The following is a 22,013-nucleotide window of genomic DNA, read 5'->3' as shown; positions in this document are numbered from 1 at the left end:
TCCCTCAGTGCAATTTTAAAGTGTTTCTTAAAATCATTTTAAAGTGTTGAGTTTATTGCTTGGTATTTAAACTTTGTTTTTGCAATGTAAGGGAAATCTTTTCCTTTTTTATATCTTCAAACTTATTATTGGTACATTTATGAAAGCTGTTGACTACATTCGACTTATGTTTTGCAATGTTTAGAATTCATGTATTGTCGTTAGTCTTATTTTTTGTCTCTTTATCTTGGATTTTCCAGGGATTCTTTCATATAATCTCAACTAATAATAATTTTACCTCCTCATTTCTAACTCTAATGCCTGTAATTTCTTTTTTCTGCTAATTGCAAAATGTTAGGACTTTCCAGCAAAATATTAACTAATAGAAGTGGTTGTGGACATTCCTAATTTTTGTGGGAATGTGTCTAGTGTTATTTATCCATTAAGCATAGTGTTATGTATCCAAAAGCATTAACCTTTTAGATTGGCATATAGTTTTTTTTTTTTATCATGTTCAAGAAATACCCATCTATCTCTTTTTATTCCGAGGTTTAACAAAATCAACAAATGCTTTGGTGAATGGGCTTCTGTAGAAGATGATAGAGGGGTTGATTTGTCCATCTGAGTCAATATGAACTGAACCAGCACAGGTAGAAAGAGGAGTCCAGAGGCAGAGGTGACCATGGGAACATAGATTTCTGAGAAGCACCATATAACTTAGGGAAACTTGATCTTCTGAGGACCTGGAGATTCAAGTGAATCAGATCTTGAGCCCCAGGTGGTAGGAAGGCCAGGCCTAGCTGACAAAGGCTTACGCTTTGCTTAAGGGTGAATCTATTAAATATTGTATAAAATGTGATGAGTTGATAATAAAACATTCTATGGTCTGAAAGTTATATGTGTGTGTCTGTGTGTCTGTACAATTGCTTTTGATTTTCTAGTTTAGACCAATGCTTCTCATACTTTACTGGGTGTACATATCCCTCAGGGATCCTGTTAAAATGCAGATTCTGATTCGCTTAGTCTGGATAGGGCATGAGAATCTGCTTTTGTATTTCTCACAAGCACCCAGGTGATGCCAGTACTTCTGGCCCAAGGAGCACACTTTGGATGGCAAGGCTCTCGAGTGCCCTGTGTGTTGTCCGTAGAAAGAAATACAGAGATTGAGAGGAAGCATTTAGAAACTTTTGTAGCCGTTTAAGAGAGTAATTTTCTTTCTCATGAATCTGAGAATAAAGAAATTTGGCGTACATTTTGCACATTTGCTTTTTATTTCACTCCATTAGTAATTTTTTGGTTTTTGTACGAAAATATCGGTGGGCAATTGATTAGAAATTAACAAAAGAAAACAACACAACCAGTCTTTCACTACGGATGGTTCCAGAAGCATTACTTGAAAGTACCTCCTCTTGAGGGAAAATTGATTCTCTCTCTTCTCTCACGTGGAAGCAGGAGCATTTGTCTAAAGTTTTCAGTTACCCCAAATTAACTCAGCTTTATAATTAGGGAGTAGAAGAGACGAGGATGACTATTCTACTATTTACAATCATAATATAATTAGCCCCTAGCTTTATCTGAATAATTTCAATAATAATTATCAATGAAAATAATATACTTGCTTTATTTTTTTAAATGCCTTTGTAATTGCTCAGAGTGGCCTCACACTTGATTCCATTGCTTTTTGCAGGGTTGTAGCACTGAGCCCCCTGAGGTGAGAAAGGATTGTGTGGCACTGATGCGGTTTGAGGGTCACCTACAAGGTGATACATTTATCCTCAGGTGAGTCTGCTATGGTGCTGGAAAATGGGCTACTCCTTCGTGGGAAACAGCATGAAATATATATTTTATTGTATCACATGATCTGGAAACAATTGATTGCATATTATACTAGTGGTTAAATACTTAAAAGAAATTTCCACTTGTGGGAACTTCCTTGGATTTTGTGTTGTTGTTGTGTGTTCATATGCTTTGCTCTCTGCGAACACTTGACAATATAGATGAGAATTGTGTGGTGGGAAAAGGGCTAAATTTAAGAATGTTCTAAAGGTTTCCTGAAAATTGTGTGTGTGGCGGGGGCGGGTATTATTTTATTTTAACAGAGAATAGCTCAGTCTGGCCCCCAAAGTACCACAGGGAAACACTGAAAACCGTCACTGTAAACTATTAACTCCAATAGATTACATTTGTTTAAAGTCACATCACTGAAAACAAACTTCAAAAGTGTGCTGAGGAGATTCATTAAGGACAAGTGAGCATTTAATTGGTGGGTGGCGTTAATTAGGGAGATAGCAGGTCCTTGTAAGAGAATTCTTTTCTCTAACTCTCCTTTCTTTCTTTCTTGTTCTCTCTTCTCCCTCTCTCTCTCCCTTCCTTCTGGCCTTCCCCCTTCCTTCCGTCTTTCTCTCCCACTACTGCCCCTTCCCTTCCTTTTAACAAATTATTGAGCACCTCCTATGTGCGAGATATTATGCTAGACAGGAAAAAAGAGAGAAAAGATAGACTTTGACACTAATAATGAGGCCCCCAGACCACCAGGATTTGGGATACTTGAGCAAAAGAGATTTGATGAAGTTTATCCTCCAAAGGTAAGGGGAGATGGGTGGTCAGAGGAGGGGAACGTTCTGGCCGGAAAGGAGTCAAGATCTGAGTAAAGGAAGCTGAAGGACACACACTTCCACTTTGGGTTTAGGAGTGGCAGGAATGCTTGGGGTGTAGGAGGTTAGCACCAGGTCAGTATTATCTAAAGGACTATAAGCCTGGCCTCTAATTTACAAGGGGTGTGGAGGCAGGGTCTAGCAGGCGGTGAACCAAAATAATTTACTGGGATCTGAAAAATAAGCTGAAGTAATAACTCCATCGTGGGTAGGCAGGCAAGAACCTTCCCCTTTCTGAGTTGAAAATAAGCCTCTTCAGTCTGGACTTGCTTTCCTAAATTCCACGTCCTCCCTTTCTCAAAAATGAGGTGAAATTCTTAATACCAGCCACCAAAAAGCATTGACTATATATAATGTGAGGCTGTGATCTTATTATGCTATAGAAGTGTCCCTTGGCTCTTTCATATGTATACCTGCTCTCTCCCTCAAAATAGTTTGTGTTTTTGGAATCCCACATAGCCTACATTTTGTTTTGCAGAGAAAACATTCAATGGCTGTGGCTGAATGAGGTCTCATCTCTACCCCCCATGCAATCAAGGCCAACTAGGTCTCTAGGCCCTCTTGATGCTAACCGCTGAGAGTCTTCTCTGGATTTGGCGATTTGGCACTGGTTATTTCCACCTTCTCTGAGAATGAAGCCTTAGAATAGAGACCATACTGAGAAAATCTTCAAAGTCTCTTTTGCTTTGAGAATCATGAAAGCAGGTAGTACATCTTACCCATCTTCTGTCCTTGGTACCTCACACAACGTGTGGCACGTACCTAATGTACAGCCGGCTGGATGGAGGTGCCCACAGCGTGCTACCAGGAGGCTGCAAAATTATTGTTGCAGTGCAGAAACACTTTTTTCCCTTTTGTTTTCCACAGGATATCTTCCTAAACCTGTCTAAATGGATGGGTGGGAGGATGGACAAGGGGATGGGACGACAGGTGAGCAGACGGGCGGGGGACTCTTCAGTATCATTAAACTATCTGATGACTCAGGGCAACTCTATCACCTATTTCTTGTTTTTTAAAATTAATTAATTAATTTATTTATTTTTGGCTGTGTTGGGGCTTCGTTTCTGTGCGAGGGCTTCCTCTAGTTGCGGCGAGCGGGGGCCACTCTTCATCGCGGTGCGCGGGCCTCTCGCTGTCGAGGCCTCTCTTGTTGCGGAGCGCAGGCTCCAGACGCGCAGGCTCAGTAGTTGTGGCTCATGGGCTCTAGGGCGCAGGCTCAGTAGTTGTGGCGCAGGGGCTTAGTTGCTCCGCGGCATGTGGGATCTTCCCGGACCAGGGCTCGAACCCGTGTCCCCTGCATTGGCAGGCAGATTCTCAACCACTGCGCCACCAGGGAAGCCCTATCACCTGTTTCTGAGTTTCACCTGGTTAAAGTTTGAAATCACGAACTTTCATTCATTTGATTCTGCCACTTTGTGTATTAATCTGCTGCAGGTTTTGACAACCTAACAGTGATAATTTCTAGTTATTTGTGTGGGTTTGATGTTGGCTTTTACAAAGTTTTATATACATGGTTTATAAACCTTCATATTTTTTGGCTTTAAATGGTTTCTTACCTTCTCGGACAATGTTACAAAACATTTTATGGTGGAAAAGTTTACAAAGGGGTAGCATGAGTTTAAAAATTATAGTTAATGACCGTGATTTAATTGAACCAGAAGAATGGAAACCCTGATCTAGATCCTCTAAATTAAAAACAAAAACGCATTTGAGGTAATCACTTTAATATTGGACTCTACAGCTATGATAGGTAGGAATTTTTTCCAAAGGGCATCCTGATTGGTGAGATCTGTCAATTGCATGAATCTACGACCCTGTGACCCAGCAGTTATAAACTCAACATTACTAACACACCTCCACACACACATTTCATAATCTTCATTGTGAGAATTTTTTAAAAAAAATTTTAAACAGGTTTGGAGGGAAGAATCATAACCTAAATCTTTTTGAGTAACTAACAAAAAGACTTAAGAAATTGCCACTGGGGGGCGATGGAAGTTCAGAAACTGCCCTGCTTGTCCCTGAGGCAACGGAGCACTTCAGCTGGTTTATTTATTCAAAGCTGGAATTTGGACTAGCGAACCACCAAGCTCAGGGAAATTCCTGGATAAGGAACACAGTCCTGGGAAAAACCTACCAAAGATGGAATTAGCACCTTGGCGGACCGCCTTTAACACAAAGAGCTTTCCTTCCTTGTGCGTCTTAAAAACTGACTGTGGTTCCCATCAGTTAGAAACAGAGGAAGCCAAGTTAAGCTGCAAAGAAATGAGACAACAAAGGAGGGTGCTTATTTATCATGACCTGCAAACACATGTAAGTGCATAGTTTAAACGGCATTAAGGTATCGCCCAGCCACTTGGATCAGAGTTTTGGCTGGTGTGGGTGGGCCTCAGTCAGGAACTTTCCTGGGGGAGGAGGGAGGTTGTAGAGTTTATCTCAGGAAACTCTGAGTCATAGCTAACACTTCAGGTGGCAAAGGATCTAGTGAGGCAGAGTTTAGATGGGTTTAGAAAGGTATCTTCTGGAAAACAAAGGAGAAAAACATGTGTCTTCACTGAAGGGGTAATTTTGCAGCCACTTGGTGGTGGGCTGTGGGTTTTATTTCTCCTTCCCGGTTACCTCTGGGATGCTTGGGACCACTGGTCGGATTGGGGTCCAAACCTGGCCCTAGACTTTGGCCCTCCCACTCCATTCAGCATTATCATTGTTGGGGGTCCACTGATCTTACTTGGTTTTCTCTTGTTTCCCAAGATTGATACCATCAGTGTCAGCAGCACAAGGGTTTTTGTCCCACTTCCACTCCAAGAAGGGCCAAAGGACAGGGAGAAGTAGAACTTGAGAAAGCAAGTCCAGACTGCACCTTCGTGCATAAGAGAAGGCATAAATATATCCAAGGAACTGTGTTGCACCCCGTGTCCCATAGGTTCTCCGTTTCTAAAGCCCTCGAACCTGGCAGAGGGATGGCCTGGGAGTTCCAAGATTGCAGCTCGGATGAGGACCCATGGATCCCGGTGCTCAGTGCCTGGTGCCCTCTGGAAGTTGCTGATGCATGTTTCTGAGGACACTCAGAAATCTATCTGGAAGCATGTTATATCAGTGAGGACATTTGGGGTTTTGAGTGAGAAGCCCAACTTGAATTAGCCAAGCAGAAAAAGGAATTTATTGGTTCACATCCCTAGGAAGTCCAGGGGTGGGGAAAGCTTCAGGAAGGGCTGGATCTGGGGGCTCTGCCTCCCTCTCTCAGCCCGGTGTCCATCTGTGTGACAATCTCTCTCCCAACTTCTTTAATATCCTGGGTAATTAGCTCCTATCAGGTCACATACTTTCTTTCGGATCAATGACTCTGTTGAGGGGTAGAACAAGGTAATATGATTTGTGGGGGCCCCGAGCGTTGTAACTGATAGCCCACCTAGGACCACATGAAATGGGAGAGAGGATGTTCCTCAGAGGAATTGATGCTGGACAGACTAAAGCAGCAGGAATCTACATGCAAATAATTTCTCTGTGCGGACAGGAAGATCAATAAGTCAAATACTAATGAGATCAGTTAGCCAACAGTAAAATTAACCCCAATTGTAGTTTTGCGTCCTTAAATCCTACCATAGGCCTAATGAAAAGGCTCTGGATTCTTGAGTAAGTAAGTTGGGGAATGTCTCTACTAATTCCAAGAGGATCTAGGAACTGTTTTCTATTGACAAATGCCTCTATCAAAAGGAACCTGAGTTGTAATCAGTACAATAAGGAAAGCACCATGAGTTCAATATCGGATGCTGAAAAGAAAAGGGAACATACTGTCTAATAACGAAAAGGACCAACAACTGCATTTGGGACTAACAGTCCTGAAATTATCCCTGGAAACCCCTTAAGGTCTCCATAATTATTTGCAAGGCTCCCTTAATTCAAGTGATCTGCTTTCTATGTAAATCCTAATCATATAAAACACATGCCCCGGTGCAAAACATAAACTGAAACAAAAGAAAACTGCAAGAAACTGAGCGCCTAAAATAGCTTGCAGCAAACACTGATAGGGTGTGATTGGAGACAGCGGGGCATTTGGGCCTGAGTGACAAGAGTCTGCAAGGCTGAGAGGGTTGTCGGAAGCCATTGTGCTGAGGGCCGACATCCACCCACAGTTGCAAGGTCTAAGAGGAAAGCCCTAGGCCCTGCGGTGGGGTGGCCTGGGAAGGATACCCTTCTGAATGTTCTATCCCCGTGTTTGAGTTCTTCTCTCGAGCTCCCTCCCTGCGGGCTGTGTATCTGGAAGTCACTTCTGCTCCCAGTGGAGTGGCAAGAATACCAGCCTGTGGAGTCATCTTGTGGATGGAACGAACTATCATATACCGGTCTAACCCAGGAGTTGGCACACTTTTTCTGTAAAGGGCGGGAGAGTTAGTGCTTGGAGCTTTGTGAGCCCTAGCCTCTGTCTGGAAACTGCTCGGCTCTGCAGCTGTGGGCAATATGTGGCTAAATGGGCGTAGCCACAGTTAGCTACCTCTCGTCTAATTGGTAGTTCTTCCCTGTTCTCGAAGCGTTATCTCCTCCCTGTCATCCTCTTAACTCTTCTGCCCCTTGTAGGAGAACATCCTTCTATGGACTGAATTGGGTTCCACCTCCCCACCCACCCCCCCGACCCCTGCCAAATTCATATGTTGAAGCCCTAGCCTCAGGTGTGACTGCATTTGGAGAAGGTTTTTTTTTTTTTTTTTTTTTTTTTTTTTTTAAGGAGGTAATTAAAGTTAAGTGAGGTCATATGAGAGGGGTGCTAATTCGATAGGACTGGTGTCCTTATAAGAAGAGGAAGAAACACCAGAACTTTCCCAGTCCACCATGTGAGAACACAGCAAGGCGGTCATCTGCACGCCAGGAAGAGAGCTTTTATCAGAAACCGACCCCGATGCCCCTCGGTTTGGGACTTGCAGCTTCCACAACTGTAAGAAAATCAATTTCTGTTGTTTAAGCCCCCTAGTCTGTGATGTTTTCTAAGGGCGGCCCCAGTAGATTAAAACAATGATGCACAAATTAACTGTATGAATCTTGTTGTCACTTTAAATTTCTTTCTTCTCTCCCTCTCTCCTTCCTTCTTCCCTCCCTCCCTCCCTTGCTTCCTTCCTTTCTTTTTAAAATTTTTTACATCACTCAAATGGAGGTAAAAACATCTGCCCTGCTTATCCAACAAAATTTTTCTGAAGCTTAAATTAAATCAAAAACACGAGGTACAATATAGTACAAGCAAATATTAAAGTATTTCTGTTTAAGCTCAATCACCTATATTTGCAGATGTAACCTAGCAACTCTGGACTCAAATGTTGAGGGCTTTCCCACCAAGCGAGGTTACTTGGTCAGTGGAGTGGTGTTTGTGTTTATTTGCTGGCGTGCTTTTATTTTTTGAGAGGTAGGGGAGCTACAGGGAGGCTAGGGGAAGAAAACATAAGAAAAGGATTCTGGTTCTAGCCCATGGTGGAGAGGTAAGGGAGGTTGGGCTCAGAACTGAGAACAATTGAATAAGGAAAATAATTACAGACTCTGAACAACGTCAGGGAGAAAACCAGCAGGGTCATGTGACAGAAGTTACAGGCCTGGGACTGGCTGTAGACGAAATAAACAGTCTTTATGGCCTCTTCGTCTTCCCTCTCATCTTTTCTTCCCCCAACCCTCATCTCCAAGGCTTTCAGGCTCCTAGTTTCTCATGAAAATGTTGAATCAGGATGCTGTTCTTTTCTTCGGTATCATCCATAATGTACAGTTCACAATAATAGTAATGACTGTTGTTAACTGTGTACTTCTGACCTGGGCACTACTATGCTAGGTGTTTTTTGTAATAAACTTTTAAAATTAGAGTAGTTTGAGATCTACAGAAAAGTTGCAGAGCCATACAGAGAATTCCCATACACTGCACACTCCGTTTGCCCTATGACTAACGTCTTATATGAGCATGGTGCATTTGCACAAGCAATAAACCAATTTTGATACATTAATATTAAGTAACTTTCATTCTTGATTTGAATTTTGTTAGTTTTTACCTAGTGTCCTTTTTCTATTCCAGGATCCCTTCCAGGACGCCACATTACAGCGGATCATCCTGTCTCCTTGGGCTTCTCTTGGCTGTGACAGTTTCTCAGGCTTTCCTTGTTTTTCAAGACCTTGACAGTTTGGAGGAGGACTGGTCAGGTATGTTGTAGAGTATCCCTCAACTGGGATCAGTCTGATGTAATGCATTAGTTGTTTACTCTGATGGCTAAGCTTCAGTGTTGGTATAAATTATTCATTTCATCGTTACAGATGAAAATATTGAGGCACAGAGAGGTCAAGGAACTTCCCCAAAGTCACACAGCTAGCAAATGACAGAAGCAGTGATCAAACTCAAGGTTGACATGACCTCATGCCACACACTTACTTGGCCTCCCCAGCTCCTATCTGCTGGATTCTTGACATTGAAATAGTTCCCTTCAAGGCTACCAGGGTGATCCTTTTTGTAGCTGTTCTTGCATACAGTTTTAAACAATTTCCTGGTATGTTTAATTAGGTTCGAACATTTCTCCAGTCAGTTATTTGCTGAACTATTTGTGTCGCTTCAGTGGCTGCTTTCTTAGGGCGCTTGGTTAATCCAGAAGGAACGTCACTAGAAAGTATTCAAGAACCTGTGTTTTCTAGGCGTGGTTCTCAAACTGTGCTCACCTGGCGTCCAGGATGGTCACCTGGACTGCTCGTTAAACACGCACTTTGCCGGGGTAGGATGACCACCTGGCCTGGTTTGCCCAGAACTGACCCGTTCCCAGGATGTGGTGCTAAAACCCAAACCGGGACAGTCCAGGCAATCCAGGATGGTTTGTCACCCTACCACAGCATTCCTGGGACTTGCTCGGGCCCAGCAATCTGCTTTTAAACAAACTGTGCAAGGGGTTATTCTGTTAAACATACGGAAGTTGGAGATCCACTGCGTCGGATATGGGAATGAATTGCTGACGTTGCTGGGGACGGGTTTCTGGAGATACTGAGAAAACCTCGATTTCCATCTGTTTTGCTATGTTTGATTCTGCTTGGAGTTGAAGTAGAATAATATCACCCAGCCTCCAGCCCTGATAACATCAGTGGGCTGCTTTTGCCCTCTAGGTAAGAAATACGCACTACTTCTCCAGTTCCACCTTTGAGCTGAGGAATGATGGGAGGTCTTAAAAGATGTAAGGTCTTTAGGAGGTCGTTATGTATCAGTTGTGATTAATGAATCTGTATTAACCTGCGGCGGTGGTTCTCAACCTTGGCGGCTCAGTAGAATCCCCAAGGAGAGGTGAAAAATCCTAATGCCCAGGTTCACCCCAGACCAACTTCACCAGAATCTCTGGGATGGGAACCCAGGCACCAGTAATTTTATAATTGGAGAACCGTGGCTCTAAAGCAGTACTGTCCGGTAAAAATAATACATGAGGTGTTATTTTCTAGTAGTCATATTTTTAAAAAGTAAAAGAGAAGCACATGAATTTTAAGAATGTATTAAATTTAACTCAGCATATCTGAAATTTTAACCTGTAATCATTCTAAAAAATTATCAATGACATATGTTGCGTGCATTTTTTCATGACAGGTCTTTGACATCTGGTGTGTATTTTACACTTAGAGCACTTTCTCGATTCAGATAGTAAATTTTCATCAGAAATACTTGATCTGTCTTTAGATTCATATATCTGAGTTGTTCCCAACGTATTTAGAAGTATTCCAGTAATGGAATCAAGTATTAGCTTTTAAATTCACATTTTAATAATTAAACTAAAAGCAGTTTCTCAGTCTCACTAATCACATGTCGGGTGAATAGACAAGTGGCTAACAGCTTTTGTAGCGGGTAGCGCGGATCTAGGCCAGTGCTTCTCAAACTTGAATTTGTACATACAAATCACCAGGCGATGTGGTTAAAATCTAGGTTGTGATTCAGGCGATGTGGGGTGGGGCCTGAGACTCTGCATCTCTAACAGGCTCCCAGGTGATGCTGGTGCTTTGCTTTGCTGATGCTTTGCTGGTGCTGGTGACCACACTTTGAGTAGCCGGGGACTACAGTAATCTTGAATGAGGGCTGCCTCAACTGATTTCTCCACTTGCTTAGTGGTATTCTCTCATTTCAAAGGCTAAGAAATGTGTGTTGGTATGAATATATACGAAACAGACAGGTAGGCATACATACACACGTTATGTATCTGAAGTATACATAGGTGTGTGTGTGTGTGTGTGTGTGTGTATATATTTATATATATATATATATATAAAATGTCTGATCGTGTCTAGACACAGAAATAAGCTCCGCAAAGAGAAGGAACACTTGAGTACTACATGTGTTATTTGTCTTCTTCACTTTCTTTCACATTCAACTTGATCTTCTTTGGTTCACTGGAACTGAACAACAGCTGAACGTTTAATCTTGATTTAAGGCCCTATATTCCTTTGTTTGCTTTTTTAAATGAGTGCAGTAGGTTTCTGCATTGTGTTTCAGTGTTTGAAGTTATTTAAAAAGTATTTGATGACCCAGGCTCTCTGTGGTTTTGTGTACAGTGCAGAGTAAATCCCAGTTCCATTTGCTTCCCTTGTGCTTGTACGTGGAAGTTGAGTGCCTCAGTCCTTGTATTTATTTCTACAGATGATTTTTATTCTTTTCTAGACATCAGTATGGAAAGGTTATGTATTACTTTTGAAGTGTTGTTTCAACATGTATTTAATTATGCAATTCAGTTGGTTCCTCTGAGCCAAAGCTTATTTGAGCCAAAGCTGATTTAACTCCTACGCCAGGTTCCAAAAAACAGATAAACAACAACAACAAAAAATCCAAAAAACAAAAACTAAAATTGAGTTCTCTTTTTGAGGATTTATAATCTGAGAAAGTTATCTGAGTATAAATAGCAACGAAAATCATAGTGAAATTGGAGGAATTGGTCATGCTTCTCCCTTTATTGTCCTTTAGTTTCTTTCTGAACTCAGACAAAGGAAGATAGGAAGAACGTAGCTATTAAAAACTTCGGGGGGAAAATCCACAGGATAACCCATTAAAATTGAAGGAAATAAAATGAGGAATAATAATTGGGTCTCTCAAAGCGGGAAGTTTTTACTTCAATCCTAATTTTAATTGTATTATCTACTATTGGTCATGTGAAGTGGGGAAGTTCTTTTTCTTTATGGGATAGATTCTTTATTCTGTATACCCTTACACATCCCAACAGTTATAGACCCCAATAATTATAAGGTATGGCATCATCCATGAAAATGGCTATTAATTCAAAAGCTTAATTCACTGGGCTAGATTCAAGAGGAGTCAAAAGTCCCAAGGGAAATCAAGGTGGAGCTGAATATTAAATGAATGTTCTCTTTATTTTTGTTTTAACTGTATGGGTATCTCTGGGTCAAGTTAGGAGTATGCTACATTTTTTATTTCCTGTGCATCAAACTGCATTTAATTATAGCTAATAATAATAGTTAGTATTCATTAACGGCTTAAAATGTCAGGACCTTAATTACTTTATTTGCCTTATTGTATTCTCATAATAACTTCATGATGTAGGTACTGTCAAAGTATTTTTAAAGAGCTAAAAACAGGAGTCTCACGCAAATAGAGAATGAATGCATGTCAAGAATTTACTCAACTCATTAATAACGGGAACCCTAAGAGGGTTAAGATGATGCCAAGAGCATTTTGAAGAATTTGGTATTTATAGACATTTTGAGGGGAAAAACAGTGTGTTGGAATAATATTGCTAGGATAGATTCAAAACTGGTTAACATGCTACAGGGCAATAAAACTACAACCTTTGAGGTTATCTTTACCACTGGACAAAAATCTATGAATTAACATATGACTTCAGAGCATATGAATTCTAATCAAATAAAAGAAAGTCAAACACAAGTACATTCCCTGGGTAATTAACTCTTCAGTAGGCAGGTTAGTGCCCCAGTAAGATTTTTTTTTTTAACATCTTTATTGGAGTATAATTGCTTTACAGTGGTGTGTTACTTTCTGCTTTGTAACAAAGTGAATCAGCTATACATATACATATATCCCCATATCTCCTCCCTCTTGCGTCTCCCTCCCACCCTCCCTGTCCCACCCCTCTAGGTGGTCACAGAGCACCGAGCTGATCTCCCTGTGCTACGTGGCTGCTTCCCACTAGCTATCTATTTTACATTTGGTAGTGAATATATGTCCATGCCACTCTCTCACTTCGTCCCAGCTTACCCTTCCCCCTCCCCGTGTCCTCAAGTCCACTGAGAGAGGGTTTGGAAACTGGTATTCTAACTGGATATTTTGGGGGCTTTTATTGGCAAAGATTATTCAGATGATAATAATATCTTGACCATTTTCTTCCTCTTTTTAAAAAGAAACCTCATTATCCTTTGCCCATTAAAACACCTGTCATTAAGGAGAATGCTTCTCAATTGGCTTCTTACGGATGGGGGTAGGGCTTGCACTGAAACATCATGCATATTATCCTTGCCCTTGACCACCAGCACACACCTGAGAACTGGCTGGCTAGGGGAGTTAGACTTTGAAGTCCTGAAATTGGCTTTTCCTTGGAACAAAGCAAAATATGTTCATGCAGAATCTAAATTCATGAACCCTAGTCTATAATCAACTCAGCCACCCAGCTTAGATCACAGAGAGCTAATACATGCCTTTTAGGTGCAATTTGAATGAAGATATTATCTCTAAAATCTAGATTTTAGAGAGAGAGGAAGAGAGGAAGAGAGAAGGAGATGATATTAATTAAAGGTAAAGTTAAATTTTGTATCCATTGAGAAGACCAGCAACCAGATTTAAAGGTTAAAACATGGGGGTAGCAGGTGGGAGGAGTGTTCGGATATGGGAACGTGGCAGCATGGATGGGCTCCACTCCTTTCCTTGGTACGCCCAACTCTGATGTACTTGCCTCCCTTGAGCCAGGCAGTTGCCAAGAAGTGGGTCACTAGAGTGGGTGAGACCTTGGGGTCTGTTGGGGCCCTGGGAGCTGGAGAGACCTAGGCTGGACTACTGCACACGGGTCACCTGACGATGTCTGGTGGGTGGCAGATCCCAGCTTGGTGTTCAGAATGCATGATGATCCCACTCGAGTGTTCTGGGTTTATGTGATCCCCATGAGTAATAAAAGAAGACAGGTATAAGAACTAGCAACGGTCATGTGACCAGTTGTAGAAACGAGGATTGTATTAAGGCATTTTTCTTCCAGTTTTGATATGGATATCTGTATATATCAATAAACTGTGTCCTTCCCTTTGTTATGTAATATAAGGATTGAGTTAAACCTGTATTTCAATTTTTAAATTGCACAGTAGGAAAGAGCTATTGTGACTGAACTGGAAGACAACCATCAACCATTTATGGATAAAATAACAAACAGGACTTGGTGGCGCCACTTGTGGGGAAAGCTTGAGTGAGTTTGCGGTGGATAGGGAATCGTTGCATCAAGTAGAACAGTAGCATTATGTTGTTTATTTGGAAGTTACAAATGGGTAAAGGGAGACTGTATGGATGCTACATTGACCAAGGGGTGGAATGTGGTGGCTTAGCCACGGTCAAGTACGATAGGTATCACTACCTCCCCTTCTAAGATCTCTTCTACATCTCTGAGAAGCCAGGTGGGCATGACATCCCTTCCAGGCTCCTTCCCTATATGGTCCTGAGTTAGAGTTTGCCAAAGAGAGTAACATAAACTTTTTTTCAGGTGAAAGGAATAGAAGCGATTATGTTCAGGGGTGGTTGCAGCTGGATGTTGGGCAGGCAGGAGACTCACAGTGGCTTTTCAGGGAGTGACGGAGAACCAAGACACTTTGGTGATGCAGACTGACACAGTTGCTGAGAGGTTGCTCGTAGAGTCTTGCAAAGTGGAAAAATTTCTGTAGTGCTTTTGATAACCACCCACACTGTGGTGATGGGCTGATGGATTCAGTGCCTGCTTCCCTGCTCTTTGGTAGTGACCTTCTTTTTTTCTTGTTTTTTTTTTTTTTTTTTTTTTCATTTTGGAATCATCTTGCTTGATCCCACTCTCCCAGATATTCCAACCCTGATATAAGCCCTAATTCGTGTATTGACTTCTTTATTCCTGGGATGTTTAGCATGAGTTTATTTTCTTGATTGAATCTAAGCTTATGCAGATAGTTTGATGAGAAGTGCGTCTCAATGATTGATTTAAGGAACATGCTATTGGAACATCGTGAAGATGCACACAAGAATCGTAGGTAGTGCTGAGCATGTTTTAAAAATACAGGGAATGAAAAAAAATAAAAATAATAAAAATAAATAAAAATACAGGGAATGAAAAAAAATAAAAATAAATAAAAATACAGGGAATGGAAAAAAATAAAAATAAATAAAAATACAGGGAATGAAAAAACACTATAATTTTCAATTGGATCTAAAGATTGGCATCTTCAGTCTGTCTTGGAGAGACATCTACGTTTTATCCCAGGGGTAAGCAAACTATGGCCTGTGAGCTAAATCCAGCCTGTCACCTGCCTTTATAAAGTTTTATTGGAACACAGCTCTGCCTTTTTTTTTTCTTCTTTTTTTTTTTCTTTTACTTTTTGACTATGACTGCTTTCCCCATAATGGCAGAGCTGAATATCTGCAGCAGAGATCCTGTGGCACACAAAGCCAAGAACGTTTGCTATTTGGCCCTTTACACAAAGTTTGCTGACCCCACTATTCTCCTAATTCCTACTACCTTCAAAAATGGAAGCTTTTTTTCTCATCATCAACTTAGCTCACTTGGTGGGATTGGACTAAATAAAAATATTAATTTTTTTGGCAAAGAGATTGAGGATGTCTTCAGAACCTTATACCTGGCTCCAAGTACCCACTTACCAACACTTCAAACTTGGCATTGCAACATGTCATGTTTATTGAGCTGAGTCCCTCCTTAATCATTTTGGCTACCTTTGCAGTGTGTCCCTCCGTGCATTGCTTAAGGTAGACAAATTGGCTCTTGCTGCCTTACATGGTTCCCAGAAGTCTCATCAGCACAAGGACTTCTCTGAAGGATACCTTTGCTCTCCAACTGGAATTGTGTCACGGATGCGAGGAGGATTGCTCCCTTCTGTCTTAATCTTCAAATAATAAAAAAGGTTTAGATGTAAAAGTGGAGTGTTTCACATCTTAAGACTCAACATGTGAGGAGCAACTGAAGAGAGATTTGGTACATTACTGGAAATAGAGAGGAATAGTGATTAAAATGCTTTAAAAGCAAAACCCTCAGTGAATCTGTTGGAATTATTCATTTTTTTTTACCAGCTGGCCATGCTAATTTCTTCTCTTTATTAAGTGACAAAATGGAGCTTGCCCTCTTCTCTAAAAAGTGGTGCTGTTAAAAAGAAACTCTGGAGAGGGTTTGACACGCTACAGCCCTGTTACGACATGCAAAGAAGATTCTTCAGCTTTTGGTTGTGATACTGCCTCTGCTATAATCCAGTGGGCCTGCAAATCTGTAAGATAATTAATCTGTTGATAAATATAATCCATGTGCACGTGTCATTCACTAAGTCCAGCCCATGCTCAATTAGCTCATTTAAAAAAGTGTGTACGCAGGGAGATCAGCTCAGTGCTTTGTGACCACCTATAAGGGTGGGAGGGAGGGGATATGGGGATATATGTATATGTATAGCTGATGCACTTTGTTATACAGCAGAAACTAACACAACATTTGTAAAGCAATTATACTCCAATAAAGATGTTAAAAAAGTCATGACGGTTGGCTGTTTAAAAAAAAAAAAAGAAGTGTATATATGTATGTACTTAGTTCCTACTGTGTGCCAGGCCTTGCTTTAGTTCCTGGGCTTATGAGGACAGGAGGCAAATAATGAGAGAAAGGAAAGTTCTGGAAACTTCTCTTGGGCTCATCCGATTGTGGAGAAATAGCTCAGTTATACAAACCCTGTATTAATGGCCGTGAGACTAACAGCTCTAGCGTGGCTCAGCCAGGCGGCCTCCTCCGCACTTACTCCTGGCTTCTGTCCTCTTGCTACGTCAGCTCTGCGCACAGAGTAACTGCAAAAGCACATAGAAGGATCACTTTGAACGGATTTTTTTGTGAAGAATCAACTCTCAAGTTTGTATTGGACCAAAGTTACGATGGAGCAGCAGGAAGCCTCTTGCACTTGGCCTTCCAACTCCAGAGCCTGATATTTATTCTTCTTGACAGGAAGATAGACTGCCAACTTTGTTTTTAATTATTTGAATAAAATTACATACATCAGTCTCCTTTTCTCATGCCTCCCTCTGAAATCCCATCTTCTGCGTAGCTGATGCTGATGAAATTGCCGGGTTTGGCATTAGTGCTTCTGTCAGCCAAGTGAGATGAACTGAGTTAATATCCACACCCTGACATGAAGCCAGGAACGTTTACCTTGGCTTCTCCCTCGCTCCCCTCACCCTCTGCCTCTCTACCTGCCACCCTGCGGACGTACCGCACGTCGATCGCATCTAACCTGGCGCCTGAATAAACATTTTCCAGTATGTTCTACTTCCCTACCTTCCCCCATCCCCCTTTCGTTCTTTTCTCTTTTTTTTTTTTTAAACAAAAGAGGTGAGTCTTCTTTTGTATTTTAGTGTAAACACGGAACAAATGTGTAACTCATCATAATGGACATCTGTTACATGAATAGTGGCGAGCTCATATCTCCCAGATTAATCACTGTTTCTATTCATATGGAATTAGCAACCTGTGACTTCGAGTAACTCCCTGATGAAACAGAACACACATTCTTTTCACAGATGTATAGAAAGAGGAATAAATCTACAATTTGGCAAGAGCTCCAGGTGCAGGACACAGTGCATACTTATAGTAAGAAAATATAATAACTGTCTTAGACTAATACATGGTTAAGTCTGACAAAGAGGAATTTATATAGTCAAAACTTCTTGAAAGCAGCCTCACCTGCATGAGTGTTTTCTAAACTCTGGCCCTGGGGGCCTGTCGTTTCCTGACAAAGTTTTCTCCTGTTATTTGTCCTCCTCAGAGACTTGAAATTCCTCATCACTTAGAAGCAAGATAGAAATTTGGAGGCTCTGAAGCATAACGGAATTATCGTCTGTAGGAGCCAGGGTCTTACTGGCTACCCTTCTTGTCAAGGGATGTTTTCAGAAAGAGTGTGTTTCTGTGTGCTAGGACTGTGTATCCAAGACATCTATCATACACGGACCATTGAGTAATTGAGTCTGCATATGCTAATGACTCACAGTTGTATCCCAGTGCACATCGAGACAGAATATTGCACGGAAACCCGAAGAAGGAGTGTACAGCGTGAAGTATTTGCTGAGTTCATTTATGCTATGAAATCATGCCAGCTTTCATGATGAGGTCGTTCGTTCATTCAGTAATCGTTATACTGAGTACCTGCTCTTCTGATTCTGGCGCTGTTCTCATTTGGGGGATAAAGACATGAACTTTTTTTCTTAAAAAAACGAATAGTGTAATGAAGGAGACAGCTATGTCTACACATGAGGCCGACACCACGAGAGGTCCTTGGACAGGCATGGCCAGTACCATGGAATGGCCAGTCTCTCTTCACTGGGCTGTAGGCAGTGAGAAGAAATTCAGTAGAAGATTAGAGGGAGAAGGTGGTGTCTTAGAGTCTTGGAAGAGGGTTCTTTATCTGGGGCCTTGGGGACAGTGTTGGACACAGGGTAGTGACAGAGTGGGAGTGTTCCTGTCTTCCTAAGGTTGCATTCTGCTCCTATCTGCTGCCAGAAGCAAACTGCGAGAGTAGAAGATAGAAGTAGGAAAATTATATAGCAGGGTCAAGGTTTGAGAGCAAGAGATAAGCGACAGCTTAGGTCACTTAACAGTTGTCATAATTGGATGGTGGGGGAAACATCAAGTAATTCACCTCTGGTTTCCTGCAGTTGACTATGCTGAGGACAAACAAGATGATAAGAAAACTGTAGATCAAAAGTTGTCAGACGTTGGTAGTTTCATTAGGTTCAATCTAGGAGGTATAACATGCATGTGCGTGGTACAAAAATCCCCAAAAACAAGAGAATGAAAAGTATGTCTCAGTTCTGTCCTCTTTCTTTGCCCATCCATTTCCCTCCTCAGGGAAGACCACCACTGGAATTCTTTGAAAAGATAACCTTACCATATTCAAGCATTTCCATAATGTCCCATGTTGTTAAAATGGGACTCTTCCAGGGTCATTTTTGGCTGAGGAATGAAGACAAGGGACACCACGTTCCAAGAGACCACCAGGACAGTCATTTTAGGTAGGCCATGGAAAACCTAAACAGAGGACTCACTGACATGGAAGATGAGAGTCAGGAGGATAGAGAAGAAAGGTGTGTTTGTGAGGGGGTTTCCTTGGAGGAAGTAGCACTGAGAGTCCCACCATTTCCCCCACCATCCAAGAATGAGGGCAGGGGACTTCTACCCCTAACCCCTGTCACAGTGAGGAGAGCACCTATGGGACTTGCGCTGAGACATGTGAGGTCTGTCCTTTGCACCCGAGGACCCCAGAGGGCTGGGGCTGGTGCCTGACTCATCTGAGGAAGCCCAGATGGCTTATGCAGAGGGAGGGGGCTCCGTCTGGAAGGAAACCGCCCTCCCTGTAGGTTGCATGGATTCTGGAGACTATCTGTGGAGTTTGTGATGGGAGTATTGGCCGAGGGTTGTTTGAGCAAGGATCTTGCAGCTGAGTGTTGTGAGTTGGTTTCTTCAGGGAGCACACCATGAGAGAGGGTTCAGTGTGCGCATGTCTAATAGAGATAACCTTGGGGTCGACACCTGGGAAAGGGAGAGGAAGGAAGCAGGATTGGGTAGAGGGTAAAGTTGAGCTGCCATGCAGGCCTTGTTAGCCTTGGCCATTCCCGTGGGGAACTCTGGTATAAAATTACCCATTATAGTGGTCCTGCTTTAGGCCAAAAGTCAGGAATTTTATACCTTTGCTTTGACCAGTGGTCATCGGGTGTACGCCACCCTGGGAAGGACCTGACCTTGACTTTAGCAGCCCTCTGCTGCTAAGTTGCCAGCTGAAGGTTTTTGGCCCGTGGCATTCTCAGCAGCTGGGGCAACAAGCTTTTCCTTGAATGGGAATCCGGATAGCACATCTCAGCGCCCATCATACCGAGCAGGGCTACCTCAGCATTACAAGGCAAGTGTGTGTGCTGCTGGGGGCAGAAGCTCAGAGGGGACTGGCAACAGTGAGTCAGAGGAAAGGCCGTATCGTGTCCCAGGGATTGCAGTCAGAGGGATCTCTCGAGAATGTAGGTTCGTGCCTCAAAAAAGCAGCCATCTTAGCATAAATCCGTCTCACAGTGGTATGAGTTAAGTTACAACTTTCCTGACCACTTGGATGAGTCATGGTATGAGCAGGAAACCGATGGCACATTCATGTTGAGTCATTTGCAGAGACTTTATTAAAGGGTCTAGTTACAAAGGTGTGGAAGCCTCAAGAGGGTCCAGTACCCTGGGGCTAGTAAGAGTTGATGCTGTTTACATCCTCAGCCAGAAGAGTGGAGGGGAGAGAACAGTTTCCAGGACCCAGAGGCAAGGAGAGCTCAGTCAAGGAGGCCAGCTGCCTAGGCTGTGACCTTCGGCCAACAAACAGAGCCTGGTTGAGATGACCCTGCAGCTAGGGCGCTGGGGGAATTCTTACTTCAAACTCAATCTTCTTGCTTTCTCTGATATTATGCTAGGACTCCCCGCTGGGGTGCTGATTCTTGTAGTCTATAGAGGTCAGCCCCCAGGGGTCCAGAGCCAGGCTGCAAGAGTGGAGTGTGCAAATCTTCTCTTCTCCCTGGGTGGGGTCCAAAGCTTCAGCTGTCAGTAGGCAGATGAGATCAGAGAAAGAGAGGGGGAAGGGGAGAAGTGGAGAGGTTGAAGAGAGGGATTGAGGGAGGGAGGGAGGGAGGGACATTGCCCTTCCCAAGCATCAGGCAGCTGGACTGCAGCCGGTGATGGCTGGGGAAAGAGGTCGCCGGCGAGGTTGTTTTCAAGTGAGAGCTGCGACCACCTTGCTTGTCTCTACGCTATACCACCCCGAGGTCACAATCTATCAGTACACCTTCTTAGTTGGGATGTAGAATGAAGTGAAACTCTTGGGTCTAGTTGAATCATAAAATGGGTGAGAGGAGGTGAGGTAGTAATATGCTCCTTGGTGTTTGCTCTGGGAAGGAAATGGGTACCCTATTTGGATTCTTCCCTTCCCATCTCCCCCTCCCCCATATCAAGGGTGCTCTTTTCATCCTAGGTCACGTGCTTGGGGACGGCTTTTCTTTCACTGAGACTTCTGAATCTAGATGAAAGAAAGTCCCAGAATTTTAACCTGGACCTTAATTGAAGAAATTAGTCCTGGGATATTTGAGCCTTGGGAGAAAAAGACACGCTAGTGTTGAAGTTTCTGTGGTTTATTTTGTTGCTAGAGATGGATGCTTGGTTCTACTGTGAGGATGATTGCTCTTCAGTTGTGGGAAGAAAAATGCCCACAGTAAACTTTTTGGTTATGTCAAAGGGAAGCTGTAACTCTAAGCCATGTGCCTAATAATTCTTCACAGCAGGTCAGAGTTGGACCCTCACAGGAGGGGAACCTGAGGCTGGTAATCAAGGATAAACTAGTGTTTCCTCTCTCTAGGTCCCAGGAGAGTTTGGGTATGGGGGAGACAAAGGTCAAAAACCCTCCCAGGAGGAGTAGGTAATGGGAGGTGGGCTCTACGCTGTAACATGGTGGGTACCAGGAGCTGTACTATTTCATATCTAGCTTTAAATGTTCTCTTCTGCATTATAGTTTTCTCCTGTTAGCCTCATGTGGTCAGCAAAAATTGATTAAGTTCTAGGGCCTGGTCTTAGTAGTTCTTTGTGAAATTAAAGGAGGGATAGGGTCCCTGTTGAGGGCAAAGCTGTGAGAAGAGTTACTGCAGCCTGCTGGGAATGGCTAGGAGACCATCAGGCACTGAATTCCAGGACTGGCTGTAGCCCCCAAGGGCACCAGGGTGAACTGAAGGAATAGTCAATACATCTTTAGGCATCTCCATGCCAGAGATACCTGGGCTGGAAAACATCCTGTGTCGTGAGCGGGGATTTGAACACTCTTACAGGGACATTAAAGGGAAGTGTCACCATGAGGCAGGAGCACTTGGCACATCTGGACACCACTGTTGGAAGGACTTGAGTGCTTTCTCTAATATGCATCTTATCCAGCCACTGCTTGGGTATCCATAGTCGTCCTTTTATAGTGTTGCATGGAGCTAGTTCGTAGAAAATCCTTTCCAATGAAAACTGAGTTCAGGTTTCCTTACTTGCCTCTTCCTACCTGTCTCCTCTTATGCTCCTCACTTCTGCACTTGTTTCTTCAGTTAAGCATTGCTTTGGTCAAGGAGCATGGCGTATGGTAGAAACAATGCTCTGGAGTCATGAAAACTCAGTCCGC

At 42.7% G+C, this 22,013-nt stretch overlaps 1 protein-coding gene across 2 annotated transcripts in view; it reads left to right on the top strand.

Annotated features, from left to right (window-relative positions):
- Positions 1-1,687: 1,687 nt before the first annotated feature.
- MID1 (midline 1) overlaps positions 1,688-22,013 on the top strand; it is a 615,186-nt gene continuing 594,860 nt past the window's right edge. The window contains exons 1-2 of one of the 2 annotated variants that reach the window (XM_068533512.1): positions 1,688-1,758; positions 8,677-8,801. The gene's annotated coding sequence lies outside the window, so the exon portion shown is untranslated. Of the gene's footprint in view, positions 1,759-7,441; positions 7,564-8,676; positions 8,802-22,013 lie in introns of those variants that run through there. The other variant, XM_068533511.1, reaches the window with a different exon arrangement.

Source organism: Eschrichtius robustus, chromosome X (assembly GCF_028021215.1).
Source record: "Eschrichtius robustus isolate mEscRob2 chromosome X, mEscRob2.pri, whole genome shotgun sequence".
Classification (NCBI taxonomy): domain Eukaryota; kingdom Metazoa; phylum Chordata; class Mammalia; order Artiodactyla; family Eschrichtiidae; genus Eschrichtius; species Eschrichtius robustus.
This window is presented reverse-complemented; position numbering and strand designations above follow the sequence as displayed.